This window comes from Pomacea canaliculata, linkage group LG2, assembly GCF_003073045.1.
Source record: "Pomacea canaliculata isolate SZHN2017 linkage group LG2, ASM307304v1, whole genome shotgun sequence".
Classification (NCBI taxonomy): Eukaryota; Metazoa; Mollusca; class Gastropoda; order Architaenioglossa; family Ampullariidae; genus Pomacea; species Pomacea canaliculata.
The window spans coordinates 12,693,945-12,708,156 of NC_037591.1; the positions used below are offsets into that span (position 1 = coordinate 12,693,945).

Consider the following 14,212-nt stretch of genomic DNA (forward strand, 5'->3'; position numbering starts at 1 on the left):
AAAAAAGAAAAAAAAAAATCCAGGCTGCAAGAACAAGGGCCTGGAGGAACTGGCACAGGAATCAAACAACAATGGAGATCGACTTGAGCAGCACAAGCAGTTTGATTAACGTGCAGACTTTATTCACCGTTTCAAAGAGCCTGAGCGAGGAGCTGACAACATGGGGTGGGTGAGGAAGAAACAGGTGTGTGTACCCCTTCCCCTCTTTCTCTCCTGCCTTAATTTTTTCTCTCTTTTTTTTTTCGTTCATTTCTTTTTTTTTTTTCCTTGCTGTCCTTGCTTCTTTCGTTTCTTTCTATATCTCCTAGCTTAGTGACAGAGACACAGAGAACGGAGAAATAGAAATGTGGATAGAGAGAAAGAGAAACAAATGTTGATATGTAAAAAAAAACTGTTTTTATTATTTAAAATTTTTTTTCAATATAATGGTGACGACGGGGAATTTTTTCTATTATTTTGTAGAACCGTTTTGAAAACAAAAACAACAAAAATTCAGAGAGCAAGAACAAAGGAGAAAAGGAAAGGGGGAGAAAAATAGAGAGAATGAAAACAAGAAGAATGTCGGGCTTTGTGGCGGCTGATATTCGTTGCTATTTTGAAGTTTCCCCCACCAGTAAAGCCATTAGTCCTCCTGTTTATGAGTTCCAGAAATTAGTTTTACTTGGAACATAGTTTTGGTATGCACGCAAAACACCACCTACCCGAACACACGCACAAAATAAAATAAAAAAAAAGAAAAAAGAAAAGAAAGAGAGATGGAAAGAAAGAGAAGTAAATCACCAGACATTGTAGCTCCGCGCTGATTAAAATACCGCCATTTGTGAGCGCGCTTGTATGTCCTCCCTTACAAAGTCCGCCGCGATACAACTCATGTCTGGCGATGATATCTTTAAGCGATGGAGTGAAATAATTCCCCGCCACCCAATGAAGCAGACACACAACTGACGTGGAGTTCTTCCATTTCAGGCAGGGAGCGGCCTCGCATGCGCCCGGCTGTCGGGAGGAGCAAAAAGATTATGTGCCCTCGCTTGTCATGCGGCCTGCTTATGACAGTCTGTTTTCATCAATCGCTACATGGAGTATCAGGTCCCCAGTCAAGTGCACGGGTTTCAGCCTCGGCTGGATGCCATAGAAAAGTGTAGTTTAGGAAGAACGGGAAGTGGTGGTGGTGGTGGTTGTGGGTGTGGAGGGAGTGAAGGAGGGAGGGGAGAACGAAAAAAAAATTACACCGGTGTTTACCAGTGTTGTGCAGCCTTCCATACATCTTAATTCTTTGTATTCTCTCTTAAAAGCAAAGCCATCTTCTTGGGGGTTCTTTTCCTAATTATTTTTTTATTTTATTAATTATTTGATTATTGACTGTTTACTGATCAGCCATCTTCGGTGCGCCCATAAGCTGGAGAAGGTTTGGACCGGAAGTGGAATATGAATGGACAGCGAAAAGGACTAAGCAGGAAGTCTTTGATGTTCATGGACAGTTACAGTCACTGATGACTATGACTAGTATGACAATTCCAATCAAAATGAAGAAAGAGAGCATTAATGGTAATGGAATAAGAAAAAAAAAAACATATAACCGAGAGTAATGTCTGGCACTGCAATAAAAAACAGTCGGCATTCAAAACGATTGTTTATCCTGAAGAAATATCTGGATCTGAATATCCAACGCAACCGGAAGTCTGTCCAGATGGAAGTAAACGTCTGGCTTAGTGTCCAAAATTTATTTCATCATTTATTTATATATAATCTAATATTTCTTCTTTTTTAAAAATCTGTTTTAAAAACACAAACACATTAAAATGTTAAAATGCGAAAACAGTAACCTACAGCTCAGTACTAGGGCAGTTTTCCCAACTCAGAAATGTGACCAGGGATGCTTTTGCCAGAGTGACACCGGTTGTTTGGCCCACGACATGGACACCCTACTCTGGGAAAGACCGCTGTTTGAATGGGTTCTTTTAATCAGCTGACTGCTTTTGTCCTTCGTCAACTTTGACCCCGCCTGGCAATCAGCGGTAGTAAATCCAGTCCCTTGACATGCTGTGGCGAAGGCAGAAGAAGTCTGGCCGGTAATGATCCGGTCCATGTAAAGGTTACCCTGTAGACAACTAACTGGAGGCCGGCCAGGGGCCGACATGAGAGAATGTTGTGTAAGAGCCACAGCAGGTTTGCTCACGATTTGAACTTTTGGAGGGGACAATAGAAAATTGCTGTAGCAGTGGTCGCCAGGTTCCAGATGCACATGTCGTTCGTGGGAGGATAGCAGAGTGGCTAACACGTAGAAATCAGCTAAACTATTCCTCAGATGTAATTATTTGGAGCTGCTATGCCCTCCATCTAGCATTACCGGCCACTAACAGCAAATACACTAAGCAAGGGAAGCAGGACAGTAAGGCAGAAAGAATAGGGTACCTAACAAGTCAGTAGCAGCAGGATACACCAATTCTGCAGGACAGTGAGGATACATAAGAAAAGACGACTGACCGATTCATGCCAGATGGTGGATGTATTACATAGCTGGTGCAAGAGACGAGAGAAGTGTGTCAGGGTACGAGTTGTGCTTCTCAAGAGATAACACAAACATGGATGCATGGAAACATATTGACTATATATAATAACACACCTATTCACAACTATGTTTCTTATCAGAAGTCCTTACAAGTGTTTTATGAAGATAACTCTGGAACAGCTCCCCTCTTCAAACAACTCTTCCCACCGCCAAGGCTCGAGGGATGCAATGATCAGAGCAACAGCTAAGATCGCGAGATGCTAGCGAGGGCCTCATGGTGCGATCCAGAGTCTAAATGGTGGAGCAGCAGAAGGTGGTGTAGCTATGGTAACTGTATGACGTAATCTCTTCTGGTTCCCCCTAATCCTAAACCTCACCCTAGAGCTAAATCCTAACCCTAACCACTGATCCTAGCCCTGCCCTTCAAACTAACCCCAAATAAGTAATCAGTCCAAAAAAATCAACAAAAGTCACTACAATGGGGTATGAAGGGATCGTCAATCACATATTTGTAAATAAATAATTGTAAGATACCGGCTTGCATCTGTGCGCACGCGCACACACACACAGACTGCCGGAAACTGTCTTCACTGTCACTAAGCGCGTAAGACCAACAGTGATGGAAGAACGACTTTTACCAAATCCAGTCTCCAAACTAATACGACAGGCAAAAACTGCACTGCCACTCTATCTGGAAAAGACCTTTGAGCCTCATTCTGAAAAGCCGGAAAGGCCGCAAGTTGGTCAAATGCCGAGAAGATCTCATCTTCTTACGTCACGCGTGGCTAGCTTATGTCACGTGATTCGGTATGAAGGCGATCGACAGACCGACGAAGAAGGCAGACAACGACAATAACAATGACAATTCACAAAAAAGGTAAGGAGAGGGAGGGTAGTGACAGGGTGGGAGGATATCACGACCCAGGACAGCGGTTTTCGCGAAGGCAGGCAGCGAGTGAAGACAAGACGCTTGGGGGAGGGTGGGATGGGGAGGAGGGGAGTGAAGGAGGGGGAGGGGAGGAAAAAAAGCAACGAGTGTTGATCCAAACATTAGGCGGCCAATTGCCAGCTATTGAGCCCCTGTAATGTGCGGCTGTAAATTTTCCCAGCAGCCTGTGCTGCTTTGAATGGTGTTGTAAAGAGGTGGAGGAGCTCACGTAATGTGGGGGTTGCCCTCGCCAGAAATGGACGCTTTGACAAGTGGCGGAGATTTGCGAGTTTATTGATCAGAGAGTTCGGTTCTCCCTCTTCTCTCCCCTCTAACCCCAACCCTCCTCCACCTTCTCGTAAGAAATTGCCTCCCCTAGGTAGCTGAATCTCGTCTGCCTCGAGATTGACGGACTTTTTACCTGCTACGTGCTGCGAGTGCGAACTATACCTACGACAGGCCATGCTTTGGTGGTGATGGCCAGCTCTTTGCTTCTCACTTCCAATTCTTGGCTATTCTGAAAGGGAGGAGTGGGGGTTCAAAGTTTGTTTGGAGAGGGAAAGAAGAACCGAGAGAGCAGAGAAAGAACAGATAATCCAGAACAAGAGAGAGAGAGGTGGGAGGGAGGAAGAGAAAGAGGCCGAGAGACAATTGTCAAGAAAAATAACCTCTGGGTGTATGGTCGAAAGGTCTTTGCACAGATGTCTGTTAAGGTGGACTTTAAGGTGGAGGCAAGGATCGTACAACATGTAACCATTGTTTACAGGACAAAGGATGGACACACGGAGGTTATCGGGAGGTCGACAGAACTCGCCTTCTTCGTGAAGACTGCTGACAGGAGTGCGACTCCCCCTTGTCGGCAGAACTGAATGCATATTTTATTTACATAAAGATGTGCCCAAACTGCTCTTGAACTATCTACAGAAGAGAAATAGGACAGCGAGGGTGACAAAGGTGACATTTTAGGTTTGTGGTTCGGGAAATTGTAATACATATCTGAAAACATCATGCAGAGTCCTCCCCCTTTGCACCTGAGTAGACCTGTGTTGTAAACTGTAAATCACCTGTATATTGTTGATTTCTGGCACGCCAGCCAGTTGTGAACTTTCTAAAAAGTCGCTCATGTAAACTGCTTTCTCAATCTTTACGGTCTTGTTAATGATCCATCAATGCCTCACAGCCCTCTCTCAACCCTCCCTACCCTCCTGCTGCTACTCTCGCCCTCCCCCCAACTCTTCTCTTACCCGGTCATGTTGCCGAACTCTCCCTTCCCCCTCCCCAACCCACTCCTCCCTTCCACTCCCTCCCGCACTTCTTTCGGCGATTTCGTCTGCGTCCTATCGTCCACCAATAACATTGCCTTATTGACAGTCCCAGTTAATTGTGCTGCACGTGGCAGCCCTCGTGACGTCATATGTTTCTTTTCTCGATTTTTTTTTTTATGCGGGAGCAACTTTTAATTCGCATCATCAATTCTGCCCACCGCGACGGATGACAAAGCGCGGACACCTTTTGTGTCTTCACCGGCCTTCGCCATCTTAGTTCAATCACGACATGCCGTAATTTGGAACCCGGGCTTAATTTGCATAATTACGGTCAGCCGACGGCGCTGGCTGTGACAGCTACCGCTAGAAGAGCGCGGCCGACAAGCGCGTGCGCTCACCTTCTCGTCGCTCTTTCGTCGCCCGCTGAAACGCATTAGAACGGAGCATGTTCTAATAAAGATGGCGGAGAGTCGATGCGGTGATGGGCGAGTTATTAACCCAATAATTACACCACCCCCTGGATGATAAATTCTCGTCGGGCGCGATCGTAACTTTGGCGAAAAAACGGCGGTGTACAGTTACTGGCCCCCGCGTCGTCGTTGCCATGGCGACGTATTGAGGTGACGTGTAATGGGAGTGTCGCTGCACGCGCAGAAGCCTGAAAGTGGCCGGCTAGACTGGCGGCGATTTGCTCCCCCCGCCACCACCGCCACCACCTTCTCTCCCCGGACAGCATCCCTCGTCTGTAGTAGCCTAGCGTGTTAGGCCGCGCGGAAGTGCACGGCAGCACGAGCACTAGTTCTTGTCTCGGAGGCATTGTCATGTCTGCCTAAAGGTTGAGAGTCGGGTGGTCTAGTGGGGCAGGGTGTCCACAGCATGGAAGGTCACCTGTTACTGATAAATTAGTTATTATGTCTGCTAGAGGAGGGATGAATTAATTGACGCCGAGTCAGCAACTAAGGGTATATCACGGCAAGGCAGCCAACCATAAACAGTTGCCACACGCACAGAGAAAAAAAAGTTGCCCGAGACGAGATCTGAACTCAGGACACCCAACCTTCACTGTATTGGTGACAGGCGCTAACCGTTGCGCCACCGGACTATCTGCTAGAAAGCTGTTGGGTATAACGGGGTGGGTGAGGAGGAGAAAGTCTTTCAGTTTTCGAGTGACTTTAGGTTTTTTACATAGCTGCGGCTTAAAATGTCCGCCTACTGGACTTTTCTACCCAGCCTAGTGGGCTAGAGCCGAGACATAAATAGACGAAGTAATGATTGTGAAGATGATACGAGCAACAACAGCTCTTTACTGACAGGCGAGCGTCCAGTTTCGCCCAGCAAGACAGCAATAGATGTTGTACTGACAGACAGACAGTCGGACATGTCACGTTCGTGTGTTTGTTCTCAGGGAAAGAAACTACGTGTGACAAATACAGGACTGGCCAGAGGACTGGCTCACCTACAAGGAACGGGGATTTTGTTTGTTTGTTGTTTTGCTTGTTTTTTTTTTTTGTTTTTTTTTTTTTTTTGTTATTGTTTTTGTTGTTGTTTTTTGTTTGGTTTTGTTTGTTTTTTTTTGTTTTGTTGTTTTTTGTTTTGTTTTGTTTCTTGAAAAGTATAATTTTCAGAGTAATGAGTTGCCGAATTTATAGTAGAGATGAATGTAGATATTAAAAATGTTTATGCCGCTTAATTTCTATATAATAAGATATTAGTATTGAGTACTGCATATTATGAAACTCTTTGAATGCTAGTTTCTTTCTCTGTTTTTTTCACTCTTGTCCACTCGCGTGCTGTCTTGCTTGGAGTCGCTACTCGTGCACACACACCCCACCCCATCCTCAGCTCCACCGAGCTTTGCCGTTGTTCTCTTAGACATTTGGCCGAAGGGGGATAATTCTGGCTGCGCTGCCTTCAGCTGCTGTAATTGCCGTCCATGAGCAGCGGCCATATGCTCTCTGTCCTCTCTCTCTCGCCTTCTCTTCTTTCCTCCTCCACCTTTTATAGTGCTCGAGTGAAACACGATGCCCCGCCAGCTTCTGCGCTTTTCATAAACACTTTTTTTTTTTTTTAGAAATGGCAATAGATGCCTGACTGTTACTGCGTGTAATACACTGATCTGCATGTACAGGGTTTTTTTTTTTCAAAACTAGGAAGAGATGTCGACTTAAAAATGATTTAAAGCCAGAATCTTGACACAATAATGAAAGCGAATCCAAATCTCAGCGTAGTAATTATATGTAGTGGAACACCGGATAAAGGAAAATAAATTTGTGTGGAGGAGAGCGACTTGTGAAATTCGATAATATCAATTTTTTTGTGGTATTGCAAGGCATGCGGATCTTGTGAGTCGGTAATCAAAACTTAGAAACGGTGCTGCCTAGCCAGGTTTTTTTTTTCACTATCTGCTCTGTTTGACCTCTTTGGTGATCAGTCGATGAAACAATCATTAAAACCTATTGACCTCTCTTCTTTTAAGTCTGCTTCATTCTAATCTTCAAGACAGGATGTCTACAGTAAAGAAGAAGACAGCAGGTAAAGTTTACAGATTTTTCGTGGCTTGGATACCGAACAATATCCGCAAGGACTACTATGATTAAATAACGGATAAAAACAAACATAATAATACTCATTTCCTATCTTAAGATTTCTAAAAATTCTATATAATGTTCGTTAATACTGTATCTTCTTGTAATAGAACAAATACAGGGTAGCTGACCGTGGAATTATTATTTCAAGCATTACATGACATCCGGAAGAGATATTTCTATTGTCTTGTAAAAGTACATTCTGAAATGAGGAACCCAGAGTTAGATGATCTTGTCATACTTTATGTTTGAATGTCGTGACGAAGATCAACAATCGAAATAAAATTTTCTCATGTCAGTGAGTTAAAAATATTTTTGTAACAAAACTTTCTTTCATTAATCGGTCGTGGTAAAAGTTTAACTATTGTACTTTTGGTAGTCAAACATATTTCAACTCCAGGAAGATAATGCTTAAGTGTTCTTACAGCTAAATATTTTTCTGTGTACAAAGCAAAGACTTTTCTTGGCACTATGTAGTTGGAAAAGAGAAATAAAACACTTACACAAAGAAACCACAAAAAAAGTAGGGAGTAAGAATGGAAATGAGAAATCAGAGGATAAATACCCTTGTGAATGAATGAATGGATGAATCCCTCAGATGTTAAAGTGCAACAAGCGAATAAAGTGAAGAAATCGAGTTTTCAGGTTTGCTTTTGAGACTTTGGCAGATTTAATTTAAAAAGTGAGAAAAGCGGAGATGAAAAAAAAAAAAAGAAAAAATAGAACCCTTGTTGGAGTTCTCCTTTCTGATTACTTCTGCTTCTCACAAACCGTTTCCTCTTATCTCCCTTCCCCAGCCCCCATCCACCAACCTACTCTTCATCCATCCTTACACGCTCTGTCTGCAATAAACAGAGGCTAAGGAGGAACAATAGCTGGTTGCGATAGTGAAAGAACAGACATGAGCGAATGAGAGGAAGAGAAAGATGAAGGGAACTTCTGGAGATCTTATTTTCTCCTTTTTCCTCCCCCTTTCTTTCTCCGCTTCTCACTTTCTCTCTCCCTCCCTCTCTCCCTCTCTCTCTCTCTGGCTCGCTCTCGATTTAATTTGAGGCTGGCCATGGAAAACGTGATCCAGGTTGGAGGTGTTTGGAAAAGCCACTTCGGCCTGAGTCTCGTTCCCGGGGGAATCTCGCCAATTGTCGTGAGAATTCAGCGTCCCTTGCTCTGTGCGGGCGCACCAAAGATCGTGGAATACAGATCACGAAGAAAGTCTCATTGCGACGAGATTTAGTTGGTTTTGCGAATGAAGCGGAAAATCAGACTGATTGCAAAGAAACGGAAGGGAACGTGGGGGTGGGATGGTGGGGAGGAGGAGCCGAGGCCGTGGTGCATAGTGGAGGGGAATTAGTGCGTAGAAAGGGAGGAGAATGAAAAAGAGAGAAATGGAGAAAGAAGCAGACAGCTGATGGACAGATCGATGCAATATAGACGAACAAACAAGCAGCAAGTGTTCTATAGGTTTTGGTAGAAGAAAATATACAGTCAGGTGATCACAGACGAACGGACCGACAACCTATGGGTTTTTTTTCCTTCTCTCTTTCGTTATTCGGAAGAAGGTCTAGTTCTTTGTGGCTAGCCGTTCTGTCGTTCCTTGAAGCCAAAAATAAATAAATAAATAAACCCTGCTAATTATATGTCGGCTAGCGTGTTCATTCGTTTCGTGACTCGCGGTTTTCTGTCATGTCAAAGAACTCTCTCGATGTGTTTATCTTTCGGAGCATAAACATCTACCCATCTGAGGCAAGGCGTGTCTGCAGCTGCAGTTCCACGAGGTTGGGCAAGAACACGCCACGGCTGAGTTATTCTCCTTTCCTTGATACTTAACCTCGTTTTTCACGCCCGGATGCTCGCCGCTGATTCTGCACCGACCTCATCGTGTTGACACAAGCCATTCCTTGCCATTGTTCAAACTCGGGTCTCATTTTGACCACGCCGCCCATTAGGTCTCTGTTATTTGATTAGAAATTCATGTGTGACCTCATACGTTATGCACTTCATTTCCGTTCCTTATGACACGAGAGTGAGTTCCGCTCGGGCTGCTTGCCTCGTTTTGCAACAACACGATGATGGGTTTTCTATAATTCTCATTCCCATATTTTCCTGCACTCCCGGCGTGCGTACACGCGCATACACATGGTACAGATACCTGTGATGACTAGTTTTCTTATTTCAACACTACTCTCCCCTGTAAGGGAATTAAAGGAGTGGGTAGCACCAAGAGTGCTGTGCCCTTGATTGTCGTCCTTGTTTTCATGTCGTTGAAACATCAATAAATGGATGTACACTTACAAATTTAAATTTAAAAAAATGGTATATGGCTTAATTTGTATTTGGACTAATTCTTTATACAAAGGGTGTATATAGATATATTTCTACAGCTATACAATTATATGCTATCCTCTTTACCTTTATGATACATTTGATATAAAATAATAAAAAAATAATAATAACAAATTAAAATAAATTAAAAAATAATAAAAAATTAAAAAATAAAAAAATAGTTATAAAATAATAATAAATTTAAAAAATAATAATAATTAATAAAAATTAAAAAAAAATAATAAAAAAATTTTAAAAAATAAAATAATAAAAAAATAAAATTAGAAATGGTCATTTCACATCTCCGTCATTTCTGAATGATTATGTTTATATTCGGTTTGTTTGTTGTCCATTTTTCTACCCTTATCTACCTGTGTGTTGTTTCTCTGTCTGTCCGTCGATAGAACTTTGTTCTGTCGATCTAATGTCGGATGGTCATTGTCCCCCAGTCTATCTCTCTGTTCTCGCGTCCCTCCTGACTGGTAATCACCTGTGTGTCGTATTTTGTCACCAAATAGGTACAAGGAAGCTGGGGGCCTCGTGCCTGCTGCTCACCTCCATCAGTGAGGTCACACACACGCGAGGCCAGCGATGACGGGCATGAAAAAGTAACATGCGAAAACAGTGGTGGCGGTGCAAAGAGATCGAGGACAATGTTACTAAACCAATCAGTGCCCATTTACCGCATGCAAATTTGATGATGACGAGGACAGCGCGAGCGCGCGTGAGAATCGACACATGTGAATGGAGAAAGTTAATTCCCCTCGACACGCGAACCCAGTCTTAAGTTGCGGCTGCAGAAGCAGGCAGGACCTCTCGGACATCAACACACACCTCTTAAAAAGTTAACGCCGGCCTATGGCAGCGCCCACAAATGGTTGTCAGAAATTGGTTTATTTAAACAAGGACATTTAAAGAGAGAGAGAGGGGAGAGAATCTGTCAAAGGACTGCGACTGAAATATTTATGGACTGGGGAGACGACTATCAAACAGATCTTGTTTAAAAAGTACGGTAGACGTTTGACGGGGGGAAGGAAAAAAAAACAAACTGGCATTTCCACGTGGAATAACAGTTGACTCGGTTCACATCCCGCAACCGCAAAACTAAAAAAAGGAAACAAAAGTGAAGCAAAGCTTAAATTTGTCTATATTCGTTAATTGTATGATTTACACCTGTTCTCCTTTGTCCATCCTCTGCGAGTCTGCTCAGTTCTATTTTGTCATTTTGTTTGTATGGGTAGCTGGATTCTTGGCTGCCTTTTCTTCCTGTGTGTCTTTCTTTTCTTCTCTTTTTCTGTCTTTCATTACACTATCTTACGGTTTGTTCTACATGTTTTCTTTTTTCAGTATGTTCTGGCATATATCATGCCTTTTTTTTTTCTTTGCGATTGTTTCATCTCGAAATTGTATTCTGTGCGCGTTTGTGTGTGTGTTGTGTGTGTGTTTTGGGGGAGAGAGTGCGCATGCCTGTCATAATCCTGTTCAACGCCATCACCTTATTTTTACTTATTACTATTAGCTTATCCATCAAATAAGCAGTAATGACAGGATGCAAAGCAGAAAAAAAAAACTGGCTAGGGAAAAAACATGAACAAATTTAGAATTTTTTGTCAGATAATACTTGAGTCGCAATTACATGTGAGTGAGTTAACTGTGAGCGACGACAGACAAGTTGAGGATTAGTCGAGCTGCACCAGGTTTGGAAGCACATTTACAAACACAATTCGTTTTACTAAACAATCGTCGCTGCGGAAAACAAACGTTTGTTTCCATGTTGTGCTGAGGTAGAAAAAGCAACAGCCAGCGATAATTAGAGAATAGAAGCTGTGCCGACGACAGGAGCGACGTGAACGCTGGCGCTGCAGCATTATCCCGGCCCCACTCGCGCGTTTGACCCGCATTACGGGTCAAAGTGAATAATTAATAAGTGGTAATCGAAACCTGTATTAGGTGTGATTGATGGAGTAGTCGGCTCGACAAGCCGTCCCAGCGACCAGTGCGCCAGAACGAGCGAAAAGAGAGAGAGAGACAGAAAGAAAGACTGCCGGGCAAGTGGACAGACGCAGAAACAGAGCAGCGGGATGTGGACAGAAGGGGTTAATGAGCAGCGAGAGTGCGGCGGGTGGAAGGGAGTAGAGACTGGGTGGAGGGGACAAAAGGTAAAGCGACACCGGACCCGACAGAGATGGATACAAGGATGGATGGACAGCCGTTCTGAAGTTGAAGCTAACGAGGGGATATCGAGACACCATTTCAAGACAGTTGGATATAGCAGTTGTAAAAGCCGCCGGTGTGATAAGTATCCTTTGAATGAGCTCGTTACTTTTTTGGTTGTTTGTGTGTTTGTTTGTTTGTTTGTTTTTGTTTGTTTGTTTGTTTGTTTGTTTGTTGTTGGTTGTCGGTTGTTTGGTTGGTTGGTTGGTTTGGTTGGTTGGTTGGTGGTTGGTTGGTTGGTTGGTTGACTGTTTGTTTGTTTGCTTGTTTGTTTGTTTGTTTGTTTGGGTGGTTGGTTGGTTGACTGTTTGTTTGTTTGTTTTTGGCATTTGATGACCACTCACAAAGCATAAGCAATACCTTCAGTCTTTTGTTCTTTCATGATCGAACGCGCAAACAGGAGCACGCGAGCATGCAACACACACACACACACACACATGAACGCGCACGCGTGTGTGTGAGAGTGAGAGAGAGAGAGAGAGGGAAAGGATAGAGAAAATCGTTTTTTCTGCATCAGTCAGCCAGCAGAAAAAAGTGATCAGATAATTGCATTTCTTCATACACAATTTCTCGAGCGCAGGAAAGACCACAGAAGACAAAATGCCAGCAAAAGCGGACCGCACAATGCCTTGAGATAACTAGCTCCATCATGGGCTGCCCCACCGCTTTCTCCTCCTCCTCCTCTTCCCCCCCCCCCCCACACACACCACCTCCTCCCCTCCACCCCCAATGCCTGCTGGCCCAAGCGAGGCGATCGATGTCAGGGCATAAGCGGGATTAACCGCCCTTTCTAAAGGTCTTCAGGAAACGCAAGGGCGATGAACCGAATTCGTAGGCAAACAAAGGCGCCAGTCGTACCGTTATTCTACGGTACACCTCGAGTTTCCAAATATGGATGCTGCTCTGTGCACATCTTTTGTTCAAGTAGAGATAGGTAGGGTTTTAAAATTAATTTTTTTTTTTTTGGGGAGAGGAGGGGAAGTAGAGTCAGGTTTGACTATTACTTCGATCCCAAAACACCAATGCAGTAGTTTGTTTGGGTGAAAGGTGAGAAAACAAATTAGGAAGAATTCATGTTCTTGCTACTGACGCAACTTCTATACTTCCTAGAGCTCTTCCATTATTAAGATGAAAGCTTGCTTGACTGTGATAAAGCCTTGGCTCGGCTTGAAACATCAGTTATACCTCCATCCCATCTACTGCGATCGCTGTTGCCATCCACGAAGAAAACTTAGTGTAATATAGGAAGTCATGTGTCGATACATGTTACTTATGCAAAAACATGTGTAAAAATAAGGAGAAAAGAATTATATTACCACATGCGATATATCCTGATATGTTTACAGTTAGAGTACACAGGTATGATGGTCAGACATAAATATCTGGTGCCTGACGGTCACAGATGTAGTCCTGGAATCGAACCGACGAAAAGTTCAGTTTTATATTCTGCTTGGCTTTTTTATAGTGATAAAGTTAACAACAGCAAAGATGTCAAGTGTCTGTCTCTCCATGTGTGTCTCTGTCTCTCTCTGGGTCTGAATCGAGTGAATTGATTTGATGTCGCTGTTCTCTCTGAGTTACTGATGTCTCTCTTTCTCTAGTCGTCTCTGTCTCTGTCAAACCCCTCCTCCGTCTCTTTCTCTGTGGATTAGATACTCTAATACTGCTATAGTATCTTTTTCTTTTTCTTTCTTTTACAATATCTTATGGTTTGTTCTGCTCATTTTCTTGTTTCCCTGCCTCATCTCTTTCTTCTTTTTTTTTTTTTTAACGTTTCTTTCGTCTTGAAACTGTCGTATGCTTGCGCGCGTGCGTCCATTTTCTTCTTCATTTTTTTTTTCGTTTTACTCCTGACTCTCTTTTCCCTCTCTTTCTCTGTCTTAATCAGTAATAACATCCCCTTGTTTCCCTCTTCCATCAATAAGCTCACGTTTGGCAATACTTTTGCATCAGGAAAAGATAACATTTATTGAGCCTGACAGGAAAGTTCAGAAGATGCAGAAAATATAGATGGGAAATATAGCATGGCAGGTACTTAGCAGTCGACACACTTGTACTTATGAAGATAACATTTGTAATCCAACCGAGAACTTGAGACGGAAATAACCCACACGACAGGGGAAACGATGGGTTTATATTCAGTAAATATTTCTTTAAGATATCGTCCCACACCAATCATTTCCACGTTAAACTGAATTTAAAATTGTTTCCACACAGATATTGGTCACAGACCAGAGAAGCTGACATATTTAGTTCTCAGTTATGGCGACAAGACCGTGTTAAAGTCGAATTTTAAGAGCTCTTCCGAGGTTAAAAATTCTGATTTATAATTTTTCCATTGTTGTCCAATGGACCCTGTAGGTTTAGGACAGAATAATTTTACCTGCAT

The 14,212-nt window shown here is 43.1% G+C and overlaps 1 protein-coding gene across 3 annotated transcripts in view; it reads right to left on the reverse strand.

Annotated features, from left to right (window-relative positions):
- LOC112557454 (ETS translocation variant 1-like) overlaps nucleotides 1–14,212 on the reverse strand; it is an 82,003-nt gene that overhangs the window by 7,486 nt on the left and 60,305 nt on the right. The gene's annotated exons all lie outside the window — the stretch shown is intronic.